The sequence below is a fragment of the Patella vulgata genome, chromosome 6 (genome assembly GCF_932274485.2).
Source record: "Patella vulgata chromosome 6, xgPatVulg1.2, whole genome shotgun sequence".
NCBI classification, from domain to species: Eukaryota; Metazoa; Mollusca; class Gastropoda; family Patellidae; genus Patella; species Patella vulgata.
The window spans coordinates 35473863-35482087 of NC_065884.2; the positions used below are offsets into that span (position 1 = coordinate 35473863).

An 8225-nucleotide genomic window follows, 5' to 3' on the forward strand; every position below is an offset into this window, starting at 1 on the left:
ATCTGTACAGGACAGACCACGCTCAGGTCGACCAAGGGCGACAACTCAAGCCCAGGATCGATTTATCCGTACCTTGGCCTTGAGAAATCGTGTCATCACAGCAAATCAGATCAGCGCTCGTCTTCAAACAGACACTGGTGTGAGAGTGAGTGGCCAGACGATTCGGAATCGACTGCATAGGGGTCACCTTCGCGCCCGACGTCCTCGCGTGATCCCTTGTTTGAGAGATCATCACATTCAGGCAAGACGTCGTTGGTGTAGGGATCGTCAACACTGGGATAATCGACGCTGGAGCAATGTGATGTTTTCAGATGAGTCAAGGTTCACTTTTGATTTTTTGGACAGACGTAGGAGGGTGTGGCGTCGTCGAAACGAGCGCTTCCAAGACGTTAACGTCATCAGACATGATCGATTTGGGGGTGGTTCTGTTATGGTGTGGGGAGGCATCACTGTTGCTGGAAGAACGGCTTTACATGTTGTTGCAGGGCGTGTTACAGGCCAGTACTACCGGGACAACATCTTGGCAGTCCATGTTGTGCCGTTCGCACGACGTCATGGCCGCCGTTTCATCTTCCAGGATGACAACGCAAGATGTCACAGGGCCAGGATCGTTACAGGTTACCTCCAACAACAGAACATCACCACATTACCTTGGCCAGCACTGAGTCCCGACCTCTCCCCCATCGAGCATGTCTGGGACATGCTTGGACAGAGGTTACGTCAACGTCAACAACGTCCTGCCAATGTACAAGAACTTGCTGCTGCGTTGCAACAGGAATGGGACAATCTGGACCAAAATGACCTTAGACGTCTCATTAGGAGTATGCCACGTCGGATCAATGCTTGTTTGGCAAACAGAGGAGGATTTACCCGTTACTGACTTGGTTGTGATGCTGTGGTAACTTTGCTGTTTGACCCCGGGTATCATTTTACCCTTATAATGGTCAGTCTGTGCCTTACTTAGTCTAACGATCATTTGGAATAAATCGATGAATGTGAACTTCATTTCATTTTGTCATTTGTTTCTTCGTCAGTTTCATTAGGTGACTTTAATAACACTTAAAAATCAAATATCCCCTACTTTTTTTGAATATATAAGAATAAGCTTTAAGTCTCGGCTTGGTATTGAGTTTGAGCCCCCCCCCCCCTTACTGTGTTGCCGTCTTTTACATTCTAGTAAAATCTCTGCAAAGTTTATAGCTTTCCCGTTTGAAATATTTTTGATTATTTGATTAGAGACTTGGACGGGAGAAATTTCACATGCGGCACAAAAACAATGACAAATCTTTTACCATGATATCGTGATATCGTAGACAATATAAAAACTTAAATCCAATTTCTTTTAATACCCTTTGCAGGTGGGTTTGAGAAATTATGTCTTTTCTTTAAGTACAGAACACAGTCGTTTGGTTGAGAACAGGATAAAATTCAGAAAATGAAACCATAAAAGTGTTGAATATTATTCGAGTTTGTATTTTTCTTTAAAGCCCCCTTCCAATTCAAAATTTTAAAAATAGAATTATCTAAAATTATATATATTTCGAATAGATATGGAATTAACTGAAATGGATTTCAAAATAATATGAATACACACCTAGTGTAGTGATTATAAAAATTAATGTTCATTTTTATTTTGTCTTAACTGTTGGATAGTAGGTTTGCATATTTTCACTTTAGGACAACAACATGAAAATTGATTAAAGTGGACCCAATTGTGAATTATAATTTGTGTGTTTAATTTTAAATGAAATAAAGTACAAGTACCTATTTTATTCAGGATATCTGAATGGGATTGGGGAACAGGCTTAGCCTATGTAAAACCCTTCTCCCTAGATAATATACATACATAATATTAAAACAAAGGAACAAAATGGGTGTATATAAACAGTTAAAATGGCAAACTGAAATGAAATGAAATGGGGTTTAACGTCCTACTGTTCTGCTCCTATACTGGGCTAATGAAGACGGGCATACGCCATACAGTGTGCTATGAGGGAAATTTTGCCTGGGCAGCGGCACTATCGCCTACTCTTATATCGAATACCAACTGAAAATGGCAAACACATACATAAATATATGTAAATACATATATGATGAGGCGGGTGGCTATGTACAATATATATTATAGGTTAAATCATCACGTAAATTTAAAACTAATATTGTAAATTAAAACAACTAATGAGCAAGATTAAAATCTCTTTGACATGTCAATAAACTTGTGGACTTGATTTTAAAATATTGTTGTTTACATCGGTACAGTGTTTTGTGGACCCGAACAAGAGATAGTTAATGTTTTTATGATCGTATTTTAATTTGTCTATGTTTTCCCTTCGTGCATTTGAATGTAAGGAGCATTGCAAGAGGTAGTGATGAGGAGAGGTTTAGCTCCTTTAATAGTAAGTGCAGGAGGACATCAGTACACTGAAAAAAAACTTGTGTTGAAACAATTTATGAAACTTGTGTGGTTTCCTACAAACTTGTGTATAAACCATCAACAAAAACTTGTGTTGTATTTTCCCCCAATTCATATCCAGTATAGCAACCTTTCCCATGGAGCACCCCTACTTTTGCTCTGTTTAACCTGTAAAGTTTGATAAATGAGGTAACAATAAATTATTTTGTTAAATTATTATTTATTCATAAAATGTAAAATAATACGGCTAAATCAAAATAAAATAGACATTTGGAATGTTAACAGAAAAACAGAGAAATAATTTTAATACTAGTAAAATTATGCTATATAATGACCCCCCCCCCCCCTTCCCCATCACAAAATATAAAATAGCTATTTAAATTTTTCTTTACCCTAAAACAAGAACTGAGAATATAAAGATATGTACACAGTATCCCTACCCAATACCCCAAAAATATATAATTCAAATATATCTAAATTTAAATAACATCCAAACCAAGCACTAATAATATTAATTATGCACTAAACTGAAATACTTTCAAAAACTGAAAAGTGCTACAAACTCATATTACAAGGGATTTGTGGGGCATCCTGAAATAACTAGCATACACAGAAAACTAACAAAAGAAAAATGCACTATTTTGCAGGAGTAATAAAATGATGTAGAATCCATTCCTCATTTAAAAAAAACAAACAAAATGAATATTTTGTACATAAAAGGAGCAAATCGTCAAGATTACAGGATTACAATGAAAAATATATCAGAGAAAATGGCAAATATAAAATAATATGTACAAAATATTTATATACAATCACAAGTCATAAGCAAAGGGGAGCCATAGTGGTTAGGCGAGTATAAGGCGTTGGTCGAGAAATTTCAACTCGATTTTCCGGCATAGTTCCCACACGCCAGTAGTGTAGGACATGGCAAGAGATAATTGGGTACAAGTCCAGAATCGAAACCAATCCCACTGCATTCACTTTAAAGAACCCTTGACAATTGTATTATTTGTCTCAATGTGCGCGTATTAACCATTCGCCCCCCTTGGGTTCCCTTTAAAGAACCCTTGGCAGTTGAAATATTTGATATAAGAGTGGGTTGTAGGGCAGAATCGCCCTAAAAACACAAAAAATAACACAAACCTGTGGACAAGACAAACTACAAAGATATTACAAGAAACACAGACTGTGGATAGTTTTATGTATGATACTACGGTCCAACGAAGGGACAAACCTGTGGACAGGACAAACTACATAGCCATTGCAAGAAATACAGACTGTGGATAGTTTTATGTATGATACTACAGTCCAACCTGTAGAATCGTGAAGTAATGTTGAGCTTCTTGCGAGGTATTACGGGCTTCTTAGCATTATAAACGCACCCAATAGGCACTTTCAGGGCTGCCGCAACACGCTTATGGATGTTATTGAAACGGTTATTATTGGATTGAAAGAATGCTATCAAATACACTCGGAAACTTCGGACGTGAACTTCATTTTGCTTGTCAAATTATTTATAATATAAAGAAGATAGGAAAATTTTAGTTTATATATGACTTTATTTTACGAGTATCCGTGCAATGGTTTCAGTACAAACTCAAACGATCGAAATGGGTCGCGCTTTGTTTTGATTGCAATACGTGGATCTGTCAAAGTTAACCACCCCAGCATTAACACGTGAGGAAAGTCATGTTGTCGTCCACTCAGTGTATAGTCAAATTTTTCAAGAGAGAACTTTTTTATTGATTGGAATATTTAATTGTGCAATGGATTTTATTCGACATGGGTGGATTTGAAACACACGGGTAAGTTTTTAAGAACCAAAGTCAAGTAGTTTGTTCATAATCGAAGAAATCTGTTTACAATTTACGACGGTTCAGACAATAGTAGTATTTTCCTTTTGCTTTTACAAGGTTCTCAAAACAATCGTTGAGTTGCCTAACGTACGTGTTTCTAGACAAATCGGCCCCGTTTGTCGCGACGCAGGAGCGCCATCACGTAGTGATCTCTAAAACTATTATGGCCACTTCCGCCTTCATTTCTATCGGGTTTGGAGCTCAAAGTACGGCAATAAACTCGCTCTAACTTGACTGGATGAAAAATCTAACATACCTTTCGACTTTGTGGAATAACAATCTATAATTCTACTGATCTTTTTTTTGAAAATCTTATCGGATTCCTGAGAACAGATGTAGGCCTATTTTCTTCATGATCACCATCAAAACATTGAAGAATCCATTATGTCGTAAATTTTATGTTAATTAGATTGCCATTACTTAGATTTTCCTTTTTCTCACTGTTTTATTGTCGATTTGGGATGATACGAATATTTAATATATATTAAAGACGTCTCTATTCATTTGACCTCATTTGACGTTTAAACCTATATAATGTACATGAATTTTAGGTACTATTTTTTTTTGCGGATGAATACAGCTGTTCTGTATTGTATTCTGTTGTAGATTGTGAAAATTTTGGATCCATGTGTCGACGCTTTAAATCACATGGATCCATTAAACCTTCTAACTGTTTAATTCCATTTTTTTCATTGGAGATTCTTATATTACAAATCTTTCTTTACACTAGAAACGTAATCACTGGATTTATTGATCTATCTTTCTGTAATGTTTCGTAAGTTAATCTTTACTACATCCACAAAATTGATTAAAACAGTTTGAAACTTTTCCGCAATTGGAGAGGTACACGATTTGATCATGGTCCATTTCTTTTGAATTTAATCATTCGAAACAAAGTATTCACCAAATATCTACACCATTCGTTGTTTTAACACACAGTGGGTTAAAATTTGTATTACTTCCCTTTTATTGCAGGATCTAATAAACAGATGAGTGTTGATATTTTTTGATATAAAAATGACGAGTAGGAGATTTTATTTATCACCCAACTCTTTCTTGCGTGTACAAATAAATAAATATAATTCTTTGGTATAGATTTTATTTTACTGAACCTGATTACATTACGGCGTAGTGATACATCATTTTTTGACACCCGTTGCAAAGTCCTATATATATTGACCCGGCGTTTCTTTTAAGGTTATGGGGAGTATTGTATTTGTTATGGTAGTTGAGAACTTTAGAACTTTTCTCCAACAAAATTACTAGATCCAAAAAGTAGTTCCTTTTTAATAAAAAAACAGCAGCTGCCAGGCAGGATTCGCCCACATTTTGCAACAGATGAATAGAGAACAAGCTAAAAACAAACGGGATTTTTTGTACAATCAGGGGCAATAATTTGTGACCTCTAGAGGGTCCACAACCTTCGTATTGCATACTTTTACACAATTTGCGTACAAAGAGCGGCCATTTTGTCGGGCAGTTTCATTTCGATTTTCCCGAAATTCGAATTCAACCTTCATTATGGTGGAATGGTGATATATTTTAACGGCTTTTAAAATCGGAAAAAGATTTGTGACCTCTAGAGAATCCGTATGCTAAAAATGCGATTTTACGAACAATCAGGAGCCATAATCCAGGAAGTTACGTTCGGATATACGCGATCATCAAAAGGAACCAAGATCTTAGTGTGTAATGGTGATATATTCACATGTTTTTTTTTAAATCGGATAAAAATTGTGACCTCTACATGGACCATAACTCAAGGGCCATAATTCAGGAAGTTACTATCCGATACGCGCGAATATCGAAAAGAACCAAGATCTTTGGGTTATAAACATGTATTTCAACTCTCACCAAAATCAGGTCAAAATTGTGACCTCTAGAGGGCCCACAAGGTTTGATATACCAGATGCTAAACACTATTTGCGTACGAGCGGCGGCCATTTTGTCCAGCAGTTTTGGCCCGATTTTCACAAAAATCGAACTCAACCAAAATTACGGTGTAACAGTAATATATTTGAACGGTTTTTTTTAAATCGGATAATAATTGTGACATCTATAGGGGACCTCAAGCTAAAAACGCAATTTTTCGTACAATCAGGAGACATAATTCAGGAAGTTACTATCCGATATGCGCGAATATCGAAACGAACCAAGATCTATGGGTTATAAACTTACATTTCAAGTTTCATCAAAATCAGAAGAAAATTGTGACCTCTACAGGGTTCACAACATTGATATACCATATTTTTACGCTATTTGAGTACGAGGGGCGGCCATTTTGTCTGTCAGTTTTGGGCTGATTTTTACGAAATTCAAACTCAACCATCCTTAGGGTGTCATGGTGATATATTCAAACGTGTGTTTTAAATCGGATACAAATTATGATCGATATAGGGTCCACAAGCTAAAAACGCTATTTTTCGTACACTCAGGGGCCATAATTCATGAAGTTACGGTCCGATATGCACGAATATCGAAAGGAACCGAGATTTTTGGGTTATAAACATACATTTCAAGTTTCAACAAAATTAGATAAAAACTATGACCTCTATAGGGTCCACAAGGTAAAAATGCCAATATCGAAAGGAACCGAGATCTTAGGGAGATAAACCTATATTTCAAGTTTCGCTGAACTCGGATAAAAATTGTGACCTGTAGAGTGTCCACAAACAATTGTCCGGACGGACAGGGGCGACGACAATATACGTCCACATGAAAATGTGGGCGTATAAAAAGGAGTTCCTTTCTAATTGACCAATCAAATTCATGTAAAGCGATGTAGATTATGAAAGATCCCACACTAGCGATATCTACTAACTGTAGAATGTGTTATAAAGTGATATTATTTCTAAATATAAAGTCTTTAGATATAACCAATTCTGTAAGGGTTATAAGCGAAAAGAGTAAACTCAGGAATATGTAGTATTGCTACATGTATTTATTTCATTTGACCTTAAGTGTTATTCCTAGCTTTGTTAAAACGTATTATTTCCTATAAAATAAAACAGTACATCATAATCAACGTCTATGAAATTATATATGCGGATATTGTGTAGAATGTTAATAAAATGATCATTAAACTGGCTTTGAAATGTGAGATTGTTGTTATTTTATGTTACCTTTTCGCGTGAAACATGCCGATAATATAAAAATCTAATAACTATATTAGGTTTATTATTTGAAATAATCATGCAGATACTCACGTTGTTATTTTCACACGATTTAGAAGATTATAAACATATACATGTATATAATATACATCAACCCGCCATCTTACCTGCACTGACGAATAGAATGGCAACTCCAAGTATCAGGAACCAGACGGCCACTAAATATAGTCCCATTTTTACTTCCATATTAAGCAATATTCCAGCGGTAAATATACGTGTGTCGGCGTAAATAGCACTTTAGTTAGGTATAAAAACAAATGTCCAATGTAAGTATTAAATCTATCCGCATTTATATACGCATTTGTCAGAATTTCTATCTCTGGAAACCAAGTGGCGTTGAAAGCGTGTTATGGCAGTACTAAAAGGAATGGACGACCAATAGAATGAGGCAAAGGACGAGAAGATATTGATCGAGCGACACCTAGCCACCGGTACCAAGCATTACGGATGTAATAAGTTTTACAAACCAAATCAATCGAATCTAAATGGGTCTTAATAGGTTTTTTTTCTTCTTCTTTTTTGTTCAAAAGCTTAATTTTATAGCAATGTGTCGGAATAAAGGATGTCAAAGTTATAGTTAATATAATTACCCTTTCATCGGATTATTACCGAGAAAAGAAAAACCAGTACAATTCTGGAATGGAAATATTCATAGACTTTTGTCATATGATCCAAGTCGTAAATAATACTTTGGATATTAAATATTTTATAAATTATGTTACTAGAATTTTAATCGGTTAATCAACTTTCCACTATGATTAAGCTTGCAGTGTTTTGCCTTCA

The 8225-nt window shown here is 35.7% G+C and overlaps 1 long non-coding RNA gene across 1 annotated transcript in view; it reads right to left on the reverse strand.

Annotated features, from left to right (window-relative positions):
* The window catches only part of LOC126825415 (uncharacterized), a 49879-nt gene extending 42074 nt beyond the window's left edge, over positions 1 to 7805 (reverse strand). The window contains exon 1 of the long non-coding RNA XR_008788664.1: positions 7550 to 7805. This is a non-coding gene — a long non-coding RNA (uncharacterized LOC126825415). The remainder of the gene's footprint in view (positions 1 to 7549) is intronic.
* Between the last annotated feature and the right edge of the window lie 420 nt (positions 7806 to 8225).